Source organism: Cupressus sempervirens, chromosome 5, assembly GCF_028749045.1.
Source record: "Cupressus sempervirens isolate cs-2001-9-10 chromosome 5, ASM2874904v1, whole genome shotgun sequence".
In the NCBI taxonomy this organism is placed as follows: Eukaryota; Viridiplantae; Streptophyta; class Pinopsida; order Cupressales; family Cupressaceae; genus Cupressus; species Cupressus sempervirens.
Window position 1 is genome coordinate 49,987,635 of NC_143122.1, and position 24,695 is coordinate 50,012,329.

At 30.9% G+C, this 24,695-nt stretch overlaps 1 pseudogene; it reads right to left on the reverse strand.

Moving 5' to 3' along the window:
- The window catches only part of LOC149554491 (ABC transporter C family member 3-like), a 63,475-nt pseudogene extending 53,062 nt beyond the window's left edge, over positions 1 to 10,413 (reverse strand).
- Positions 10,414 to 24,695: the final 14,282 nt, after the last annotated feature.

The following is a 24,695-nucleotide window of genomic DNA, read 5'->3' on the forward strand; positions in this document are numbered from 1 at the left end:
TCCAAATTAATTATTGATTTGGTAAATGGAGTGTCTCCATTGGGATGGAATATTAAAACTATCATCATGGACATTAGGCACATTTTGGAAGGGATGGAAAAGGTCCACCTACAACACATCTACAGAGTAGGAAAGAAGGTGGCTGATGTGGTCATAGCCATGGGTTTTGAATTAACAATAGTCACGTGCTAGAAAAATATGGAAAATCTAAATTAGGATATTATGACCTTGATTCATAAGGAAAGAGGGGGGAGTATTGATTAATTATAACTACAAAATTTAAGGCCAGGGCCAAATTTGGCAATTTCTTCCTTAGAAAGTTGAATTTTGCTAAATTTAATGAAGCTTTTAGGGAAATGAGGAGAAGACGTCACCGTAAAAATGGTAAAATGAATGGATGTAAATTAAGGAGAGTGTCATTTTGCCATTATGCTAACTTACTGCAGAATTCAAATTGCTTCCTCTTTGAAAGTATGAATAATATCATTATTCAAAGTGTCAGAGATGTTAGGGGTGTAAAAATTATGATGTTAAACATGCACGATTCTCATAATGAATTCGCATGGGATTTTGAAGTGTCTAGAAAACGGGCTTGTATAACTATTTCGCTCTTCATAGAGAGGTACAAAGCTAAAAATATTAGTGGTGATATTAGAGAAAAGGAGGTTCAAATGCGCATCACTGAGGTGGGGGATTCAAAAGAAAGTAGGGAAGAAATGGGTGGAGATTTGAATAGGCTAGACCCCACAAAAATTGAGAATTTCAAAGATAGGATGACAACCTAGTACCTGTTAAAGGAAGGGGGATTTATGCCTTACATGTAGGCAATGGTGGGGTATGATGAGAATTGTGCCCTCCAATTCGTCAATGGATGGAATGACTACAAGGTAACCATAAATGGCATTACTTTCCCAGTAAATGAGGAAGTAATTGTCATGGCCACTAGGCTATCTATGAGAGGAAGAAAATGGAGAAAGGTCACTAAAATGGCAGATGAGGCTAGTATGAGAAAAAAATTTATGGAGGGCAAAGCATTGGTGTGCTACAAAGGAGGATTTAAGAGGGATAGGCTACCAGCTTTGTGGGATGATGTCTACCTAGTGCTCATGAAATATATTATGCTACAGGGTAGGTTTGGTGTTTACTACTATTACCACTTTCCCCTCTTAAATCATTTTAGAAATAGGGATTTTATTTCTATCCCATTTTTTCTACTACGTTCTTTGGAGGATATGGTTAGTAATGTTAGGGAGAAGAAGAATAAGGGGCATAACTTTGCCATTATTCACCAAGGCCTAATTTTTTGCCTATACCAATTCCATCTTGCCCTTTGCCCCCTAGGGTGGTGGTTGTTGATAGCCAATGCCACCACTAGAGTCCCCCCCAAGTACCAGCACTAGTACTAGAATTCATACCCCATTGGCCTTCCCCTAGCCATGAAAATAAGAAAAAGAAGAAACCTAAAGTGGTTGTTGAACATAAGGGTAGTAAAACGATTAAAGTAGAAAAACCAGTGGAGGTGGAAGAGGAGGGCTCAGAAGAGGGGGGATGTGGAAAGTGTAGGAGAAGGTCAGGTAGACTTGCCAAATCCTAGGCAAAGCATAAGCAAAAATCTAATAGATTTAGGGTTGAAGAGGTGGAGGAAGAGAGCTCTGAGAACAATGAAAGGGAGAGGGAGGACGAGAATAAATCTGACTCCAAGAGAGAAAAATGGAAGGAGGAGGTAGAAAAGAGTGAGAATTCTACCAACAATTCTATTGATAATGCCTAGATGTCTGTAGGGAACACTCAAGTGTTAGTTGGAAATGCCATCACTACAGAGACTACCCATGTTTATGCTAGCTTAACCCTACAACCCATTACCTTCTGTAAAGATAGTAACAAAGTGGATACCTCCCCATTACCATTTCCTCCCCAATCAAGGAAAGAGCCAAGGCTTATACTAACCCAAAGGTCCCACAGGATGATAACCAGGTGGAAAAAGCTAAAGAGGAAGCTAAAAAGGCAAGAACTAAAAATAAAGAGAAGGTCAAGAAGAAAATGGAGGTGTTTGCCCAACTAAATCAAAGGGTTAATGTTTACCTTCTCTAAATTTTCCCTAAAGGTCACTCATGCTATTGCCACCACCCTCCAATTGCTAGCACAAGAGAAAGAAGAAATAGAGATGGACATGGAGGATCATAAGCTTCTCTTCAAGTTGCTTGCTGATGATTGGGCCCAAGTTCTTTTGGCTGTGAAGGGAAAGGAAAAAAATTGAGAAATAAGTCTATAATTTTAAAGGATCATTGGATCCTAGTTGTTTTATGTTATTATGTTGTTACTTGGTTTGCTAGTATCTAGCTGTTACTTAGACTTGGGTTGGCCTGACTATGCCAACAGTTTATTTTGTAAACTTTAGTAGTATAGTTAACTCTATGGACTTCTACTATAGTTTAGTTATTTCTATTCATAGTAGTATGCTGGTTAGAAGTTTGGGTAGAAATATTGTGGCTAAATTACTTCTTAGTTTGCTTTTATTTTAGTAATATTCTTTGTTGGTTCGTGATGGTGATGTGTTGGCTACCAGCATTTTGGTTGTAAGGGCTGACCCCCTTGTTTTTGGTTGCTTTTAATTTCAAAAACAAAAACATATCAAATTTTCATTTCCCTCCTATCCTTTACTACCTATTGAAAAATCATATTTTGGGTATTAAATTTTTATTTAAGATAACAAAATATTTAATATTTTTAATTTATAAAATTCTTAAACTTTCTCTTTAAATAATAGTCTGAAAATAAATAAAGAATATTATATTGAAATAGAATTTTAAATCATGCTTACTTATTATAATTATCTTTATGATATATTTGATATTTAATAAAAATCTCTTATTTGTACATTTGATAATTTTTAGTAGTCTAATTTGGAATGATGATTAGTAATTCCTTAATAAAAATTCAATGTTTATAAATCATCCAAGTATTTAGTATTTAGCACTAGTAATTTTGATATTTTACTTCTTAGTATTTTTATAGATTTTTCATTGCTAACATTTCAAGTTCTACCTAACATTGTGTCCCCCTCCCATGCACCCTTTCCCTCCCACTCCTCCCCAAGCCCCCTCATGCTTGTTTGTCATCCCCAAATTGAGGCCATTTTCAATCATTGCCATTAATCCATGTCTTGTCATCCCCTCACCCCCATATCCCCCAAGGTCATGTTACACTGATTATTTTTATTTATATGACTAGTTATTTATAAAAAAATTAACCCAATGACCAAATTGATTGTTTATTTTGTCACTTTTTGTTTTCCATGAGGCTGCTTATTTAGTTGTCTTTTTACCTAAGAGAAGTGTAGTTGAATATCTTGTACAATAAGTTCATTGGTCCAAACAAGAATTTATGGTGAAATGGGACTTCAAGTTATATATTAGTGTAATATTATATTATCATATGTTATTATAAAGGGGTAATAATAATTTATTTAGTTTTTTTTGTTTAGGTGACTAATTATTGGTGACTAACTATTTAATCATATATTTGGTAGTTTGTTTAATCATTTTTATTTGATTGATCTTGTGATTTTACCTGATGACCAAATTAGTCACTTATTTAGTCACCTATAGTTAAAAATTACAATGAAATAGTGGAATATGATTAGTTTTAGTTGTGTGACAAAAAATTTTAGTGGTCTAACTAAATTTTTTAGTCACATAGTCACATATTTTCCAACATGTACTAGTGAAAGGTAGATGGTGAAGAGAAAGAAACAAGTGTAAGTAATAAGATTGTTTCAGAACCTCACATTAAGGAAGGAAAAGAATCAAATGAAGTCAACTGAGTACAACTATTGTTGGCTTGAGCATAGATGCATAAGAAAGACTAAGTGGTGACACCCCTTCACCAACTCTCAAGGCAATGTTGAGCAACAACACTCCTTCACCTAGTAGAAAGAGGAAAGCAATAAAAGATGTTTCACCAGATATTGAGGTGAGTCTGGATGAAATAATTGAGATACCACAATTGGACCTGGAAAATCTCACCTTGGAGCAAACAAATTTTCTGCAAGAAGTTTTGGTGAAGAAAAAGAGACAAGAAGAGCTAAGAGGAGAGATTAAGCAAAATAGGTACTATATGATGTAAATCATATTTTTGTTGATGCTTTTGAAATTTAAAATTTTGAAGATGATGTACCAATCATCAACCAACTTGTAAATATAGTTGATCAAGTGAATGTTGGGAGTATGAAATCAAATGAGAAGCTAATGAATTGGTCTACTAAAAGATTTGAAACTAAGGTTGTGGAAAAATTTTCCACAACCATTTCTAAGAAGAAAGTGCAACTACAAGAGAGAGTACAAGCTATGATTGAGCTATAATAGAAGGTACAATATTTGTACAAAATTTTGTTAGACGTGCCAAGATTTACTAACAACATTCAAGCACAAATAAATCAAATTTAGGCTGAGATAAAGAGATCCAACAACATTATTTCTGAGTCAATGGGATCAAGCATTGATCACCACAATAATTTATTAAGTGCTTAGGGCACATTGGTTGAGCTTGAAGTAGCTAACAGAAATATGAGATCCAAATTGATCTCTATTTAGGTAATGATGATACCTTATTTGGAGGTCATGCAAAGAGAACTAAAAAACATCCTAGGATCTTATCATAGAAGATCATAATCTTTCAGTGGTCGATAGTTTAATTAATTTGGATGCAAGATTACAGTTGTAGATTACTATTTTGGAGGTAGGAATAACCACATGGGATCATTTATTATCCATGACTACTAGAGTTCATAAGGAATTTGTTGAAAAATATCGATTACTTCGACCCATTCCAACCTAGCAACAATGATATTAGTGTTCAAAAAACAATGATATGTGATGAAAAAGAGAGAAATGTAGATTTGAATAAAGGTAAAATGGATTTTTTATTTATTTTTGCATTGTTTGTTCATTATTTATTAGCATAATTCATAAGACCTAGGGGGGGAGCTCATTTATCAGATTGTATTGTAACGATGTAAATATGGAAAAGTGTTTTTCCCTCTAATGTCAAAGGGGGAGATTGTTGGTATCTCTAACCATGTTGTCTATTAGTGTCAACCACTTCATTTACGAGGTAGAGTCAAACAATCATCACTATGAGCAAGTTACTCTATATAGGTAGAGTCATTTACATAAGCAAGTTTGTATCGAGCTCTCTAGGAGCCAAGTAATTGTATGGTCACCAAGTATCTTAATATCAATCCAAGCTCATCAGTGACCAAGGAAGTATCAAGTATACAAGTGCCAAGTTATATAGTGTGTGTCAAGTACAATACATGTTGAGCATCAGAAGAGTAATATAGGTTGAGAAACAACAATGTCAAGCATCAGGAAATAGTAAAGGCTGAGTAATATGAAGTTTACATAAAATTTAGGAATGAAATAGTGTTTGAGGAAAAATGATTATGAGGCTGACTTGGAAGGAATATTTAATACATGTAGAGGTTGTTATAGAATATTTACATAACATGGATCAAAAATCCCTACATTGTGCAATCAATGATTTAGATGGAGAAGCTATTATGGAAGAATCTAGAAAAATATTTATGAAACTCTTTCAATAGTGATGATCTTATCCTAGATCAAAGCGATGCATGTGTGAGCAAGAGCAAGGAAAAGAATGAAGAACTATATGCATGCAAACAAAAAGTAAAGTGAACGATTGAGATTAGAAGTTATTGAAGCGTTCAATTATCATCTAATAGAGTAAATAACCTATTCATAGCAGTGAAGTGAAAAGGAAAGATAGTAAATATCATATCAGAGGAGAGGATCAGTTAGTGAGGAGAAGACTTGAAATTAGCTTATAGAGAAAATTGAGAGTTAAGTACCAAATCAGTTTTAACCGAGTTGAATCAAGGTAAATCTCTTAACAGGGTGGTCTTAGTGGGTCTTTGTAAATCTCCTAATAGAGTCCTTACTTTTTTGTAAGTGTTAAATCCTCTAACAAGGTGAGACCTAGTAGTCTCTTAAGCTTTTAATAGGGAAGACTCCTTACAAGGTAGATCATATCTTATGATCAAACATTGTTTACTACACTAGAGAAGATTTGTGGGTGTCATCCCCACCCCAATTTTACCTTCACCATGGAGGGTTTTTGGGTAGCAAATATTGTGTTATGTGTTTCATTTTCATGCATATGATTGATCAGATTTATATGATACAAAAGATTTACATTACACGTTTTACATGCACAAGTTTATTGATAGATGTGAGTGAATTGGTGAAAAGTTTAAGTGTTTAAGATTCTAATAGCTTCCACCCCCTCTTAGTATCTTTTTTATCCTATTTATACCTCCATCAATCAAAACTTCTAACTAAAAACACAAGCCACATCGAGTTATTCTATTTACACTAAGAAGAGAAGAATACAATATACCTCAAGCATAGAGTTTTGTAAGCTATACAAAGGATGTCGAGTGAATAATTATTGAGTGTTATAAATGAAGAGCAACATAGTTACTAAGCTACATAAAGATGGAATCTAAGTTTGGATTGGCACAAATCTAAATGCTACCTAATTATATTGAGCATGGAAAATGGTTTACATGAATCAAGGTGAAGATTTGTAAAGATTTTATTGAAGAATGTGAAGAGATTGTATATAATTTTGAGATAATATGGACCAATGAAAAATAAATTTGAAAAAAATTGATGGAAATATTATTTTATAACTGTTAATCATAATCAAAGATCAAATCAAGAAGGTTCTAAAACCTTAATCAGGTCAAGTTGTGAAACATAAAAAATAATATTATAAAAGGAGCAGTTGACAACATGTTGAAGTTGTTGTTGGTTAGAATTATGGTGAAAGGGTAGTATTGATGGAAGCATTGTACGAAGGAAGGAATCAACGTTACAATTACAGATCAGACATGATAGAGGTAGAGTTATAATGAATCATAGATCTATCATAGGAAGGTGATAACTATAGAGCATAAGAGGATCTAATCCAGAAAAGTAAGTTGCTACTATAAGTCATTGATGTTATTGTTTAACCACTATAGTAGTTTATTAAAACCTTGAAAAAGGTGGACTTAATAGTCTTTTATGTAAAACTCTTAACCAAGCACACACTTGATGAGTTTTATTAAATCCTTGTGAAAGGTAGATCTCAATAGATCTTAGTGTATACTCTTAACTGAGTAAGTCACTAGAAGTGAAAAACATTGTAGCCCTAACAAGGAAACCTCATACTACAGTAGTGATGGATTTGTGGGTACCATCCCCACCATAGTTTTCCCTCTGACCAATGGTTTTTGTGATACCAAAATTCATTATCTTATGTGTTATGTTCTCATGAGCTTATGTGTTGAAGTCTATTTAGTTAATTTACTTTTAATTGCAAGCAAACGAGTATATGTTTAACGTTAACCTAGTAACAGTAAGAACAAAGAAAGGATTAATTTGGGAAAAGAAAAAGTTTTAGAGGACAGTAATTCACTCCACCCCCTCCCCCCCTTCACCACCCATCATCCTATCTATCATATATTTACAGCATCAAAGTTAGGGATCTTTTTCATGTACAATTGAGTAGCTTCTTGTGGTGATATTAAGTTGTAAGGGTTTGCAGATTGTAATAACAAGATAATAAGAATATTGGACTTGTTGTTTGGTGGACATAACGCAGGGATTTGGTGAGCCATGTTAAATATTTTTGTCTTGTGTTCTCTTTTGTGTGTTTTTTTATATTGATTATATTTGCATGTAATTGTTATTTATGTCTCACAATTCCTAAAAAAATGGAGGGCCAAGATGTAGGGTGGGGGATTAGTGAGGGAGGGCTAGGATGCAAGGAGAGGCAAGCAAATGGATTGTTCTTCCTTGAAACCAATGACATGATAAAAAAAAATTCAAGAGGGGAGTGAGTGCGATGACAAGGGAATTTTGGAGGGAATGTGACCATTTTGGGGAATTTGAGAGGACAAATGAGTTATTAGGGGGATGAACATATAGGAGATGTGTAAGGGGCGTTTAAGGTTGAAATTAATGCAAATGGTTGGGAATGTGAGCGATGTGACATGAGGGTGGACTTAGGTTTTGCATAGGAATTCTTATTCCAATGCTTTAATTTATGTAAATGATTGGGAGGTAATTAGGTTTGGATTAGGGGATGGATTAGGAGGCAATTGGGCTTGTTAGGAAAATGCAATTGGATGGATTAATTAAGAAGGTGTAATTAGATAATGAGATGGATTAGTATGGGTGAATGGGTTGGGTTGAGTCTGAGCCTCTAGGTTAAGATTAGGATAAAGGTTTAGGCTAGGGTTTGAAGATGTAATTAATTAGTTTATTTAATCAAAAGAGGAAAATGTGATTAAATTAAATAAGCTAGTGCAATTATTCAATTTAATAGGAGAAAAGAGATTTATGTCACAAGCCTAAATAATAAATAATAGACAGTGACCATATTGTCATAGAAACCCATAAGCATAACGTGCTAATAAATATGTTTGTTATTATTATTATTTAATAAATACATCTATTATAATCCATTAATATTGTTGTAATATAAAAATAATAAATAATGCATGTTATCAATATAATCCATATAAAATATAATATTGATCATGTATCACAATAATCAATATAAAAATATGTTATCAATCAATATATAATAATCTCACTAATATTATAATCAATGTTAAATAGTCTCTAATCATTTATTTCTAATCTACTAAATAACCCTTAAGAAATATGCACATATCAATTCTATTAAAATCTAATGGACGTCATGTCAGCATGAGATGTGACTCTTTAAAGAGGTCACAACAATATGGAGACCTATTTATGTGGGTTCCCTAATGTCTCATCAACTTCATGGCACTCGCTAAATAGCCAAATATTTGCACCAATCTTTAGGCAGTGCTGCCAAAACTTACTTCTGATAGTACAAGTTATCAAAAGTAAAAATATTCATCTGTATGCTTATATTTGTTGGAATAAACATATAGCATAGTCAACATTGAGGTGGTTTATGTGGGCCTTACAAACACAATTTTTAATTGAACATATAAATAATATGAGTTTTTTATTATTAAATAATATTTGTTGGAATAAACAAATAGCATAGTCAACATTGAGGTGGTTTATGTGGGCCTTACAGACACAATTTTTAATTGAACATATAAATAATATGAGGTTTTTATTAGTAAATATTGTAAATGCTAAACTTACTTTTTAAAGTTTTTAAAGCATTTCTATCCAATAAATTCAAATGAAGTTAAGGCAATTTTGAATGAGAAATGTCTTTTAATTGAAAAAAGTTAATTTTATAATAAAAATTATTCAATTTAAAATAGATTTCAATATATATTTTGGAATAAATAAAGAGTGTTACCATCTATTTTATAGAAATAAAAAAAAATTATATTAAGAATTTGAAATTTATTTAGATATATTTAATTTTCTTGATTAATCTTAATTTCTATGCTTTTGATATATGTTAGATGAAATCATATATAATTGTTATGTTATAATTGTTAATATGTCATAAGGGTATTAAATGTTATATTTAATGTATCAATTACAATGTACAAATACAAATGATTCCAAAAGTCTTTTAGAATTCAATTACCCTTTAAAAAAATTAGTAAAGAATTCATATAAACATAATGACTTGTTTTACAATCTCTTTCAAAGTGTTATGTGACGTTTAGGTATCTTTTTATAATATAAGGATTTTTTAAATTTCTATAATAAGATTTTTATCTCAATAATAACTTTTTCACGCTTATATATTTTGATTGGATATCTTTGTATAATTTATATTCATTTAGTTTGTTATGAAATATATTTGTAATTATGAAACGTAAATTTGGTTGATTGTATTTTTATTTTTCTTTTTATTTAAAAGAATGTTTCATGTATTTAAATATATTTAAAATAAAATATTATTGTAAAGTGTATTAATTTTAATACCATTACTATTATATGTTTTTAGTATAAAATTTATTTATTCCTATTTATTTTTTGATGAAATTTTTTTTTTTTTTTAAATTAAATAATCGAGAGAACAAAAAGAGGTACAGTATCAAAAGAGGGGGGGAGGCGAGCCTCAATCACCAAGATCAAAGTCCAACACTCAGCCTGAATCAGCCAACTAACACATTAAGTAGCAGTGATAACAAGATTACAAAAAGAGGAGACAAATAAGCTATTCCAAAACATCATCATGATCATCGAACCAAGCTGTCCATCCTAGCTCTCCTTCCATCCACACGACTTTATTTCGCTCGAGAAGTTGAGCAAAGGAGTCATGTCTATCAGAAAAGGAGCCTTTGTTCGCATGTATTTCCTTGAGCAATTCCTTAAGAGCTTTTCCAAAAGCAGTCTGGTTATCAAGAATGCTAGCCAATTCCAACCCATGCCTCATCTCATAAATGAACATAGTAGTGAGCCCATCATGGAGGAATCTTTTTAGCTTGTCCATCTCGAGCTTCATAATGCAGCAAATCTGCAAGACAATCTTAAAACAGATGAATTTCAAATGAAACAAAGTAAGGGATCTACCAATACCTTGAAATTTTTCCTCATTTCTACATTTCCAAATAAACCAAAGAATGTGAGAGGATAGAATATTCCAGAAAAAATTAGCATCCTTTTTAAGACCAAATAAGTTGCCAAGAATGGTGCCTAAAATAGGAACATGATTAGCTATAGAAATTCCAAAAAACTTCCATATAATCCTAGCAAATTGACAAGTAAAAAATATATGCCTTAAATTTTCAAGAACCCTACAAATAGTACAAAGTTCAGCATCACCAACATGATTTTTAATAGGAAGTCTATTGAGAAGAAGCTACCATTTAAAATGTAAGATTTTGGGAGGAATATGCGATTTCCAAAATCTGTCAAGAATTTTTTGCCATTCAAGAGAGTTCAAGTTCATATACCAAGGAGTATTAAGGTGAGAAATAACAGAGTTGTCATTATTGAGAACCTTATATATATCTTTAGCTTTAGTTTTATGAAATATTTTTTAAATATTAAATATAAATTTTATTTATTTTAGTTATATTCTTTTTATTTAGAAACAAAAAGGATCAAATCAAATTTAATATAAATTAATTTTTAAATCATTAACAAATGAACAAATATGTATTCCTCCAAAATAAACAAAATATTTGAATTTTAAAATATATTTAACAATCATTCTTTTTTATTTATTTTTATTATTGTTGGTAAATAGATTTGTCATTGTGAAGTTACTTCTTAAAATGACCATGTTCGCCCTGTGAATAGTGAAAAGTGTGCCAATAGTGGGAGAGATCACAACTAATCACTATCATATTATAATGTTCCTCTATGTTTGAGAGGGGCAACTCTCTCATATGATGTAATTTTTTATTTTCAAATAAAGATGTTATTGATAATGAATGCACCACACAACTTCAAAGCTTCCCTAGATTAACATAAACTGCTAATGAACACAACCAATAACTATGCTTGAAGGATGTCATTAACACAATGATAATTCAATAATTCATGAACATTTGCACAATACCATGAAAACACTCATTACAAATAATCAACACTTCAACAATTCTAAAGTATAGACAAAGAACCCAAATGCACGTTCCTTTATTTCCTTGCACCAAGAACATAAGAAGAAACTTTCATTACAAAGACGACCTGTGTACAAGCTTTCCAAAAATTATCTTATCATGGAAACATAAGTGTTCCCTTATTCCAAATTCCAAAAAGTCCCCTATTACATGCCTTGTTCATGAATTTATAATATATTCTAGCATAACCAACTTTTCGAGTTTACAAGTACCTAAAATGTTAGGATTTAGACATTGGGAATGCATTTCATTACCAATTCCAACCTATTATGAAATCAAAACACAACATTCTAACTTGGTTACAATAAGTGACACATGTCACTTTTTAATGTAAGGTAATCGTGACTTTGTTTCTTAGGATTTCATTTAGCAGAGACTAATTTCCGTTTTTCCACTCAATGGATATGCTTTGCACATCCTCAACAATTATTTATTGTTGACAGGTGCAACCTTTTTCTTTGTAAAATTCTAAGGCATGTGCCTTGATTGTATATCACACTCACATCTGATAGTAGCACAATTCTTTTTGAGCCTATATGTTCACTACAAAAAGTAGTTCAGAACTACATCATAGCATATATTATAAAGGGGAAAATTAAATCATTGAGGCCATATTTCAAATCTCTAATCTCTACCACAACGGGTTGTTTTTTCCATTTTCTTGAGGGACTACTAAGGAAAGTCATATTTTTTTAGAGAATTCAACAACTTTCTTTTGTGAGCAGCCTCCGACCATGTACAAAATGAAACATCATCTCCCAGTGTTAGTGGCAATATGTCAAACATTGCGTAGGCTAGGAACATCTATCACACAATTTGAACAACATGTTGCACATGCTTTATACTAGAGATATGTGTTGCCAATACCATGATCTAGAGTAGAGATAAGTGGTTTAATCAAAGGTCAGCAACTTGGCATACAATGTACACCTCTTTTAATAATTTTCTCATAACAAATTTCTTTGGAAAATGGCATATAACTACATGAATACTCATTTCACCACCTCATGTTAGATCAAATAGTTTGCATGCAAGGCATTATTTCTTGCTATGTTAATTTTCAAAACATGCTTCAAATGTTTGGGGGTGCCAAAAACATACAAGCACAAATTACCAATTCCCTAACACCATTTAATGTCCTTGTAGGCTGGGTAGTGGTTGTCTTTCGCTAGTTTCCATTGTATTGGATTGTCATCAAACCAATCTACAGATGACTCACTGCTTCCAAACACACATGGAATACCAAAATTGGGTGTAAACTGTGTTATCAAGCTCATACCAATGCCATATGTCATGGTTGGGCTAGTATATGTATTTTGTCATGGGTTTTGGTATTTTCAATTTGTATTTTAGGGGCAGTTATACAAATTGGGGTTCAGGTTCAGATTAGGGAAAGGGTTAGAGTGGAAACTAAATCCAAACTTCATCTCAAACTTTTGAAAAGTTTCAGTACATAGAGAGAGGGGGAGATAATTTTTATGTGGAGAGAGTATCTCTAGTAAGTAGTGAGAGAGTAGTAACTAGAAAGGGAAAAGTACATAGAGAGAGGTGGTTTGACATTTCAAATTATACCCTCACTCCAAATTAAACTTTGTTCTAACTCTTTGGATAAATTATCAAGGTAACAATTATAAAATTGAATTCATTTATTTATTAAAAAAAATAATAATAAAATTATAAATATATTATATTCAATCTTTTTTCAAATTTTATTGCATATACACATTTTTAAAATAAAATTGTTCTAAATTAAGAAATATTTTGTATTTAAAAAATACTTTTTAATTTCATAATATTTCTTTATTGTAATATTTAAAATAGTAAAACATACAAATACTAATACTAATTATGAATCTTATAATTTTCAAATTTATCATTTACAATATTTAAAAATTTAAAAAAATAATCTGATTCATATTTTCAATTTAACTCTTCATAACAATCCCAAGAATCTAATATAAAATTTTGAAAGAACTATTGACAAAAACTTTTAATTTATTTGATCAGTTGCACCATTTAGATAAAGGGGAAAATTTATTGGAAGGTTGATCACTATACATGAAGAAATGGTTGAATTAGTCACGAAAAGTTTTTGATGGGAACTCACAGATTAATAGGGCCCACAAAAGCCACCATGACAGATTGACTTGGCAATCTATTTACCATGTAAAAAAATAGAGCTACACGCATTTTCACTACATGTGATAACATATAATTTTTAAACACAAATATTTTTACTTTTGATACAAGTATTGTCTGAATTTTGTAGGTTTTGTAGCAAATGAAGAATTGACAGAAGTAACGACACTGGCTAAAGGTCGATGCAAATATTTGACTATTTAACTAGTGCACAACATCATAGTATTAGAAGGGGGAAATAAAACATAGTTCTCATAAGAATGAATACAATTAAACTTTCCCCTTGACAAAAAGTAAAGATTAATAATCATTAATAGTTTTTTTAAAAAGTGGGAGCCTTATTGGTTCAACCCATCCAAGACTTCCACGTGGATTACACCATGTTAGCAAAGAAAATAAAAAGCCCTTGAAAGGAAAAACAAAATTACAATGTACATGGAGTATGTGGAAGATGGGCGATATGGAAGATCGTAGGCACTAAGGGGTACGTAGAGTATGATCCTCCAATGTCATGTTATAGATGTGACATCAACAGTTGAAATGGGGTTTGACAAGGGCATGGACCCTATAACAAAAAGGTAATAAGGTAAGTCATTTTATTAATAGAAAATATTAACATTAGCATATTTTTTATAAATGAGAATATGGTTCTATTAGTATTATACTTTATAATTATAATGAATATTGAACATTTATATCTAAAGTACATGTAATGAAGGGAATGTCATATAATTTCTATTGTAAATTTTTTATTTATGATAGGATCAAATTTAAAATATTATCATTATTACAAATAAATACTAGAAATAAACTTGATCTCTAATTATTTAATTCACAATGGGATGAAGTATACAAATTTGAGTCTAGTCAATATTGTTAATAAATTATGGATAAGTCTATAAGAACCATTATATTAGTTACATATAGGATAGGGAGTGTGCACAGGGGGAGGAGTAAATCTCTCGTGCTAGGGAAAGATAAGGTCCCATGTAGATCGTGTCCAAACTTGAGTAGTCATAAATCTATTGTCCATTACAAGACCTAATAAATGAGAATATGAATTTTATCTATAATTACTAATTATAGAATTTAAGCATGATACTTACAAGTTAGATCAAATATGATTAATTATACCAAGAATCAATTTTTTGAAAATCATATTTTCTTTCTAAGATTATTCTAAATTTACCTAGTAGAAGGGGTCATCTCAATTTAATAAATAAATCAGACTATAGGTTGTCATTTGATTATTGATTGGACTATAGTTAATTAATTGAATTAATTGACTAGGGGATGTTACAAATTACTTAAATATTTAATATTTTAATCAGTAATGCCTTAGGAGATGACTAAATAGGAATACTTAATTGTGTAATCAAATTTAGGTGTCTACATGTACCAACTAATTCATGAAATTTTGTGCCAGAGGTTAAACATATTTTGACCAACCACTTGCTTGCTCTAGATTCTTCTCCATATATTATTCTCGGTCAATGTTATGTTAAGTCATTACCTCCACATGCATATCCATATCACTAGATCCCCACTAGCACATCATGATTCACCACAACCTCAAGACTGGTCACTAGTCAGAAACTAACTGATTGTTACTTGGGAACTCATTCTTTTTTAAGATGTTCATCAAGCCTATCACTACTTCACCATTCACCTTTCTATCCTAGAGTTTTTTTACCTATAATGATAATAAGTTTCTATTGTGACCATATCAACTTCATTATCTTGTTAACATCATCTTATGATTACTCCACTTCACTTCACATAGATTTGACAAACCGATCAAATCACCTATCACTTCTCACTAACTATTCTAGTAGTTGCAATATTAATTCACCGATCATCTTACTCTACAACAACATTGATCACCATAAACACTTTAAGAGACATCCCAAATTCTCTCTCAATGATCACAACCACTAATCCTTAATGTAACACTTTACTCACCATTATTATTCTAGGAAATATACTAGAACACAAGGTCAATAGTCGACATCAATGACAACATAATAAATTATCATCATGCAAGAAAATATATACTATGACAATAGTGATCATCAATCATCACACTACCAATTACAAACCATCAATTAATGCAACACAAGAACCATAATAGATAAATAAATCACAATAAGTAAATCAAACCCACTTAGAGAAAACTCTCTCTCTCTCTCTCTCTCTCTCTCTCTCTCTCTCTCTCTCTCTGTATATATATATATATATATATATATATATATATATATATATATATATATATATATATATATATATATATATATATATATATAATAAAAATGACAAAGACGAAAGGAAATATGAAAACAAAACTAGAAATACAAAAAGACCAAGAGATGAAAAAATGAACTCAAATAAATATGTTAATGAGAACACAAACTAAAAAAGGAAAAAAGGAAAAAGTGCCATATAATTAATTACTTTATCCTCCATTTCTTTCTAATCTTAAACCTCTAGCTTCTTCATATGGATTGAAATCTAAGTTCATAGACATGTGAAAAATGTCATTCATCTTGTTATTCACCTCTTCATCCATATCACTCAAACATGTCTAGGTTCATTGAATTCAAATGTGTTACCAACTACCACATCTTTACCTAACCCTCACTTATCACTCAATTTTGTCGCTTCATTTCAATTAACTTGTTGATCTTATTCATTCTCTCCTACCCTCTTATATTAGTCATTCATATTTTAACCTTTTAATCTCAACCGTTGATTCTTTTGAGGACTTCTACAAGAAAAACATCTCTCCTCATTCAATCCTAAGGTGAATTAATCATTATAATCATAATCATATAATATGAGTTTATCAACTAATACAATTTTAGAGAGTCAACACAATCATGGTGATCTTGCAGACTTATTATCATATCATTATTATTATGCATCAAAATCAATTAACCACACTCTATTCCTTTTATTCTATCTTGTGTGCATGCAAAATGCCCAAGAGGAACCACCATAATTACAAAATCTTGAAGGATAGAAGAATAGTGTAGTCAAGCATTTCATGAATGTGATGATATAACTTAGTTTATTATGTTTTCTTAGGGTTTATGAATGGGATTTCAAATTTGACATTGATAGAATGTTTTTAATGATGTCACAATGCTAATTGATACCTTACATTGATGGATCATCGAAGGTTGAGAGGGACTTTAACAAAAAGAAAGGCCATGGCAACAAATTTGCATGGAAACTAGGTAAGATGCTTAGTATCACTAGATGTGATGTCCTAGTGACACTATTATATAATTTGATATTTGTATTTGGATTTTTAGACCTCTGATTAGTATCATGCTATGGATCATAGTTTGTGCTATGATTTTAGGATATGATTTACTTAAATTAATTACATTAATATTATATATGTGACTTACTTAACTCATGATAATGATTCTGGCTAACCCATCATGCATATGTACTATGTTTTACATGTATGATGAAAGATGGGAAGAAGTCATACTCACTCTTGTGGGATTTCATCATGATGTTTCACTTCCCCTTCCTTGCTTGTATTATTGTCTTCACATGTAGATGTATATACATGTTATTGATTGGTGATGCGGGTGTGCATGGGTGCAAGGCATTGACTCCACTCAGCTATACAAGTCTAAGCATGTCTTAAAATCCTTGAATAAGTTGTTTTGGAGATGATATTATGATCCACATAGGTACCCTTGAACCTAGATTTTTTTTGGAAATTTAGATACTATATTTTGGGATATTGTGCTATCTTTTTTTTAATGATTTGATTGTCATTATTAGGGTTCCAGATGATCTCAATAATTCATCTTAGTAGGAGGATTAGCTGAGAGATCGGTTCTAGGAGATCTCAATAGTTCATCTCCAAAACTTCAAAATTTATCTAGGTACACCCAATCTCCAGTGACCATATACTATTTGTGTAAGCACCTTATTTTCATGCAAAGTAAATTATCCAGTCAACGTGCATTAAGATAGGAGCATAGGAAATTTTAAAATTGAAATAAAATTAGATTTAGGTTAATATCCAAACAATAGTAACCAAGAATATAGGGTCATTAAAATGCATAAAAAAATAAAAAGGAGATTCAAATTTGAAAAATAGGAGAACTAGATAATGAAAACAAGCATATTGGAGAAAGAAAGATTAAACAATTAATTTTGAGAGATCCTTTCCAAATAGATGTAATAATAATAAAAGGTTGGAATGGTAAATGTAATTCACTTTTTAAAATTAATACCATCAAAGGTTAGTAGGGTATTTTATATACAAATGAATAGTTAACATTGTAATAAGTTTAATTTTTAATAAATTTAGCAACTTACCTTATTAATGAAATTAGTGATTACATAGAATAAAATAATTTAAAAAAATAAATAAAAGAAAAACTAAAAGATTTTTATGAATTACAAGTTGTAATTTAAATGAAATTAGAGTTTATTAATTTCAAGCGTGTCAAAAGGGCGAAGTTAAATTTTAAATATTTAATAAATGTCAAAGTTGAAAGTTAAATTGTAAGTATTTAATAAGCAATAAATTTTATAAATAAATGTAAAATATTTAAGCTAAAAGTTAAATTTTAAATAATTAATAAGTGACAAAGTTAAAATTATTTTTTAATATATATAATAAATGACATGCAATTGTTCAATATTCTATACACTAACATAATGTTGATAGATTTAATAAATTATGTTGCTTTTTATTCTTAATTATAAATAATCAATAATAATTAATTAGTTAGAAATTAGTTTACTTTTTAATAGAGCCAACTTACTCACCCCTTCTATGAAAAGTTACATAAAATAAAAAAAATCATAAAGTAATCTAACTATAAAGTTTTATTTTATTTTTAATTAACATTTACTATTAATACTTAATCAAATATAAAATAATGGGAAAATTGTATTAAGAAAGTCATTTATCTCATTGGTAATTTAAGGCCCTTCTAAGTAAGAGGACTTGAGCACCACTTTCCTCCCCAAAATAACTTAGACAGATTAGTGTAGGAGACGTGGAGTATGAGAAATGGGTTTTATTATTTTCTTCACTACCCTTGACCCCTAATAAAAAATTCTTTGATAGGTACTAGGAGGAAGTCGAGGTTAAGTATTATTGTTTGTTAAGCTAAGATATTTTTCATAATTATTTTTAATTATTTATTATTATTAAAAATTAATTATAATATTTTTTTGTCATAATAAGCTTTTCATTAATACTGAAATTAAAAGTTACATAAACTTCCAAGGTTCATTACAATAAATAGTACATTCTTTTTGCATCTTCCTACTCACTCCTTACTACACATAAACCATCAATGCTACTTCTAGCCTATCTCTACTCACAGTTCTATAAACTTCATACATAGTCATGAAAGTAAAGAAAAGATTACACTGGTGAAATAGCCTATAATCCTTGACATGCATAACTAGTTTTTGCCAAAAAAAAACCATGTCAAAACTTGATATCTCGATTACCAGGCTACAACGGTCCATGCAAAAAATATCCATCATTTTTGCCTTTGGTTCCAAAACCTACACAACTGACCTTTCATTTTAGCCCTATTGTTCCTCCTGCATATTCCCACCTTCATACCATCATTAAATAAAAAGAACACACACTTATATCTGCGCTAATCCCTGGGACATACCATTCCAAAATCGACTCTAGCCCCCCAAGTAAATCTTCATCAAACAGAGCACACGGAATCCTATCCACTTCTTGGCTACTATCATTCAATTCCAACCCCCATGCAACGAACATAGAAATGATATCCAAATTTGTTCCTCTTTTCTTTCCTGAAAATGGACTTTGATAACTCCAATATCGATTGAAACCACTTCTTTCTAACCATGGGTAAACCGTTTACTCTCTCCCAACTTGATGGACCTGTAAATGACTTCATTTTCCTATCAAAATCCACATAAAATAATGCGTCCATAACTACTATTAAGCTTCAAACTAAAGGCCCGTCAACAACACCGCTCAAATTTCAGTATAAAGGAGCAATGCTAACTTGAACAACGCTCCAAGATTTAAAAGCGTCATAGGTCATGTCAAATCCATCCAAAAACTAACTACTTCTCCTTTTAAGCCAACATTTAATAGCCATCCCCTCTTACTAATTATCTCTGGATTTTGTGCATGTATACTTCATACTCTTGCTCCTCGCGTTTATCAAAGAGCCACCAACTAAACTTGTCAGAATAATAAATGAGGGCTAAATGACTGTTATCATTATGCATCCATATTGATGTCCCTAAAGTCATCAAAGCACTTTCCGATAGTCACAATGTTGGATCTTTTGTCATTCTATAAGTTATTATTGTTTTTGACCTGTGAAGTAGTGATTGTTCCAGGGATTTTTGAATACAGCCATTAGAGTTGTAAGTTTAAGTTTTAAGTTTTATTAATTTTAAGATTTCAAATTTTTCTGGTTGAAGCTGAATGCTCCCAGATTTTTTAATAATTTTTTTGAATAGAATATAAGTAAGCAAGCAAGAAGGCATACATATCTTGTTGTTCTTGTGTCCTTAAAAGAGGTAGTTCAATTTGCCAATTTATCATCCTCTCTATTTCCTTCCCTATACATATGGCTAATCCTTCCTTCCCAAGTTGAGGTATATCATGGATAGCTACAATTTCATCCTCATCATAATTATCATCAGCAGTAGCAACATCGGCAACAATAGTATCAAATGTGTCATGGATCAATGCATTCATACGATCATCTTCAAATGTGTTTTCTAGCACATGATCATCATCTTCAATGGGATCATGATCTTCTCCTTCAATACTCACACCTCCATGTTCCTTATCACGTATTACCCTATGGATCGACCTATATAAAAATGATGATATAATCAAACCCTCATTTTGTGGTTCATATGTATATTGATTGTGAAAACAATATAACAAATAACTTACCAATGGATGATAATAAAACCCCCTTCAATGTGACCATTCTCTGTATAATGTGTCTGAGCTATTTTGATTTTGATTCTTCTTTTCTTTAAGTCGTTACAACTCTTGCAAGGACAATAATATTTATAATTGCATTCTCTTTGAAAGTTAGACAACAATCTAGTGATTGTCTACCTATTTTGATCAAATTCCCTTGTATTATTTGGCATGGTCCTTCTTCATGGGAATAACTTATTCTTGTACCCTTATTGAGTTGCTTGTACTTAATGTTTATGTCTTCTCATATGGTTTTGAAAGAAAAATTTGGTGTCATTAACGTGTATATCTGCAAAAATATTGGACATGTTGTACTTAATATTTATATCTACACATATGATTTTGAAAGAAAAATTTGGTGTCATTAACATGTATATCTGCAAAAATATTGCACATGTTGTACTTAATGTTTATATCTGCACATATGGTTTTAAAAGAAAAATTTGGTGTAATTAATATGTGTATATCTGAAAAAAATATTGGACATGTTGTACTTAATGTTTATATTTGCACATATGGCTTTGAAGATGGTAGAATTATTGAACAAGGTGTTTCTTCACTGAACTGCATTAAAATCACCATGGATTTCTTCAGTCACCTGACATATAAATATAATTTGACCATATGGTATCATTTGAGTACTTTTTGTTATAAATATATATTGTTTTGTGAATCCCAATAAATAAGTTGGAAAACTTGATATAAAGATGAAATATATTTTGTGTAAACACTATATACGTTGTTTGCAATAAACAAATGATAACTACAAAAAGTATCATTTTTCATTTTTCTTCTTCTTAAACACTCTTTCTTCCCAATCACAGAGCATGATCAAACACAAAGAATTGTCTATTTAATCAGTCTTTTTTCTTCATATTTATCACCCAATGATCACATCTCATCTCTATAAATATGCTCCATTTATATCTCGAATACCGCATCAACACAAATCCCATTTCATATTGATTACTTATTTGGACGATCTTTCTCCCATTCATATCCCCTCACACTTTTGATCATTTCAAAAAAACTATTTGATTCCTTCTTGTATTCCTGGCGAAGGTCTTATTCAATTCTATTGTTGTATGAACCATGTGTGGAGATTTTCAATGTGCATATAATTCATAGAATCATCAGAAGTTTTTGTGTTGGAAGTTCTTTGTGTGAGTGTCTTAGTGTGCTTGTGTTTCTCAATTTCAGTATGTTAATTTTATTTATCTACCATGATTGATGCAAGGCATAAGCTATGCAAAGCTTGTGAATTTTCCTCCCTTGATGGGAATATGTGATTACTATTCTATTCAGTTCTTTTTTCTCTATAATTTAATCACTAACCCCACATTAATATCCACATTCCCCTCTCACCAAATCAAGTTATGCAATTAGGTCTACTCTTGTCTAACTTTGGATCTTTCTGAACTCCATTTAAATCTTCCAAAATAGTAGTTGGTACAAGATATTTTAGAACTTACACTTGACTTTTAATCTCCATTTACCCTTGAGAGAGTCTTTCATGACATTTTTTTATGTTTCTTTTTCTTTGTTTTAACCTTTCAATTAAATGATACATGCCAACTCTTAATTGTATGTGGATTATTGGGTTGGTAAACTTTATGGTTGACATCTAATGGATAAGAATGATATGTAGGTCTAAATCATTTAGATGGATGGAAGGTTCTCAATGACGTGCCTTTGTGGCTATCTTTGATTACAAATCATAGAAAGATTAATAGATTGTGGGCCAATAATTAAATGAATATATAAATGTGCATGCACACACATATATATACATATTAACATTTGCTCACATACTTAATATGAATTGATTATTATTATAAAATAATAAATAATTTTTTTTATTTTATTTTTTGTATGAAATAACTTATTAATTTTCCTACCCATTACACGAGGAATTTATTCTACTAAAAGCATACTAAAATCTATATGTAAAGATTTAGGTTACTACTTCTCTTAATAAAGTTATTTATGATTATATTTTTTTTATTGATTTTCCTTTCCATTAACCAACTATATTTTTCTATTAAAATCGATACTAAAGTTGAAGAGACATATCTCAAAACAAACCAAAATGATCCAAATGATCACAAGCCATACACATTCTCTTCCCTATTTGCTTAAAATGTGAAAATAATATGGAGTTCTAAAAATATAAATATTCCCTCAATTTGGGTTGTCTTTATATAAGAAAATCATAGGTAAAAGCAAAGCCAAATGATGTTTTATTTCAGCCTATTAGTACACATGTCATTCAATATATTAATATAGACATCATACCTAAAGCATATAGATATTCATTTATTTGAGCATGTATTTTTTTTTGACTGACACACAACCAAATTCTTTCTAGAGCCTATATCTTCAATGTTTCCCTCAAAAAACATCTCAAATGCCCTCCATGGGCTTTCTTATGAACATCCTAGGAAGTATTTATAACACAATTCATATTTCCACATTACAAAATAGTCAAACCCTATATAATTGAAGCAAGTATTACATGAATATCTCTACAACACCATCTTAACATAAAGTTGAAGTATTACACGAATCTTTCTACAATGCTCTCTTAACACAAAATTGAGGAAAATATTATACGAATCTTTCTACAATATCCTCTTAACATAAAATATAGTTTAAACCTAAAGTGTTTAGCATAATATTTTTTTAAAATTTGGTTTGCAAGACCCCCACAATGATAGTTCAAATCCATAAAGCATATGAGACCTTCTAGAACACCATTCATAAAAAAGGAATGAAAATATCCAACACAATGTAATAACATCCTGAAAATTTTGGAAACCATATTACATAATTTTTTTTGGGAACACTCTATGAAAGGAAGTTGGTATGTAAATCTTCCAAAAAAAATAGTTGTGGTTTGTACACACATTTGAATAGTTGGGAGACAATATTTATAACATTGGACAATACAAAAAATATTCACATGAATCTTTTTGTGACACCTTATAAAAGTGGGTAGAGAAGTGTGATATATATCCCAAATTAGAAGTACCAAGTCTCTCTAATAATTTCCAGACAATGTTATATTGATTGAGTGGCAGTTTGTTGTCATGTGGAGTGGAGGCACAACTGCGTGCACATCATCATTGAATGCAATTGATTCACGTGGAAGTCCACACATGATGATAGATTTAATGCATGTGAGTAGATACATGCACATTCAGTCTCTACAGCCATAGAGTGGACTCTAGGTAGCTTCTAGACTTGTAGATGCCACTGTGCATAAAATTTGGTATTCCTTCCCTTTTAACAAATCTCTCAATTTTCTAATGTATTTCGATGGTTTCTAACCTTACTATTTGTCATTTTTCACCATAGCTATGATCCCTATTTCAAGCCATTTAAATTTTATGGAATATTATTTTGCCTTTAAGTTTTAGGAATGGAAAGCTTCGCAACTAAGGTAGGTTGTAGGAAGACTATGGCTATGTCCTCAAACAAATTATTAGACATTATATTACTCTTGATTTCTCTTAGAGACTATATATATGTTCTAAATGAATTCAACTAAAGTTCTTGAGCTCAACCGACATTCTCACACTTGTCTTTAAACTAAACTAACTACCAGAGATGCTTATTCTTGCCTAACTACAATCTACAAATCCACATTATTACATTAGTCCTAGTACTATCCTAGTTGTTAGAGACATTCACTCCTATCCGAGATGCAATCTATAGGAATAAATAAATAGACATGGTCACATGCAAAAAGTTCTAATTAATGAAGAGCCCAAGATACTGTTAAAGGAGACCATTTTAGGCTTAGTTAATAAACTGCCATGATCCAATAATTGAGTAACATTTTTGTTTGTCCTTTGGAAGTCTTCTTTTCCCTGTTCAAGGAAAGTGCAGTTTTATATCTCAAGTGTCAACATTAATATTTTTGTCTCGTGATCTAAGACTCTATGTTTCCCTAGTTCGAATTGTGAAGCT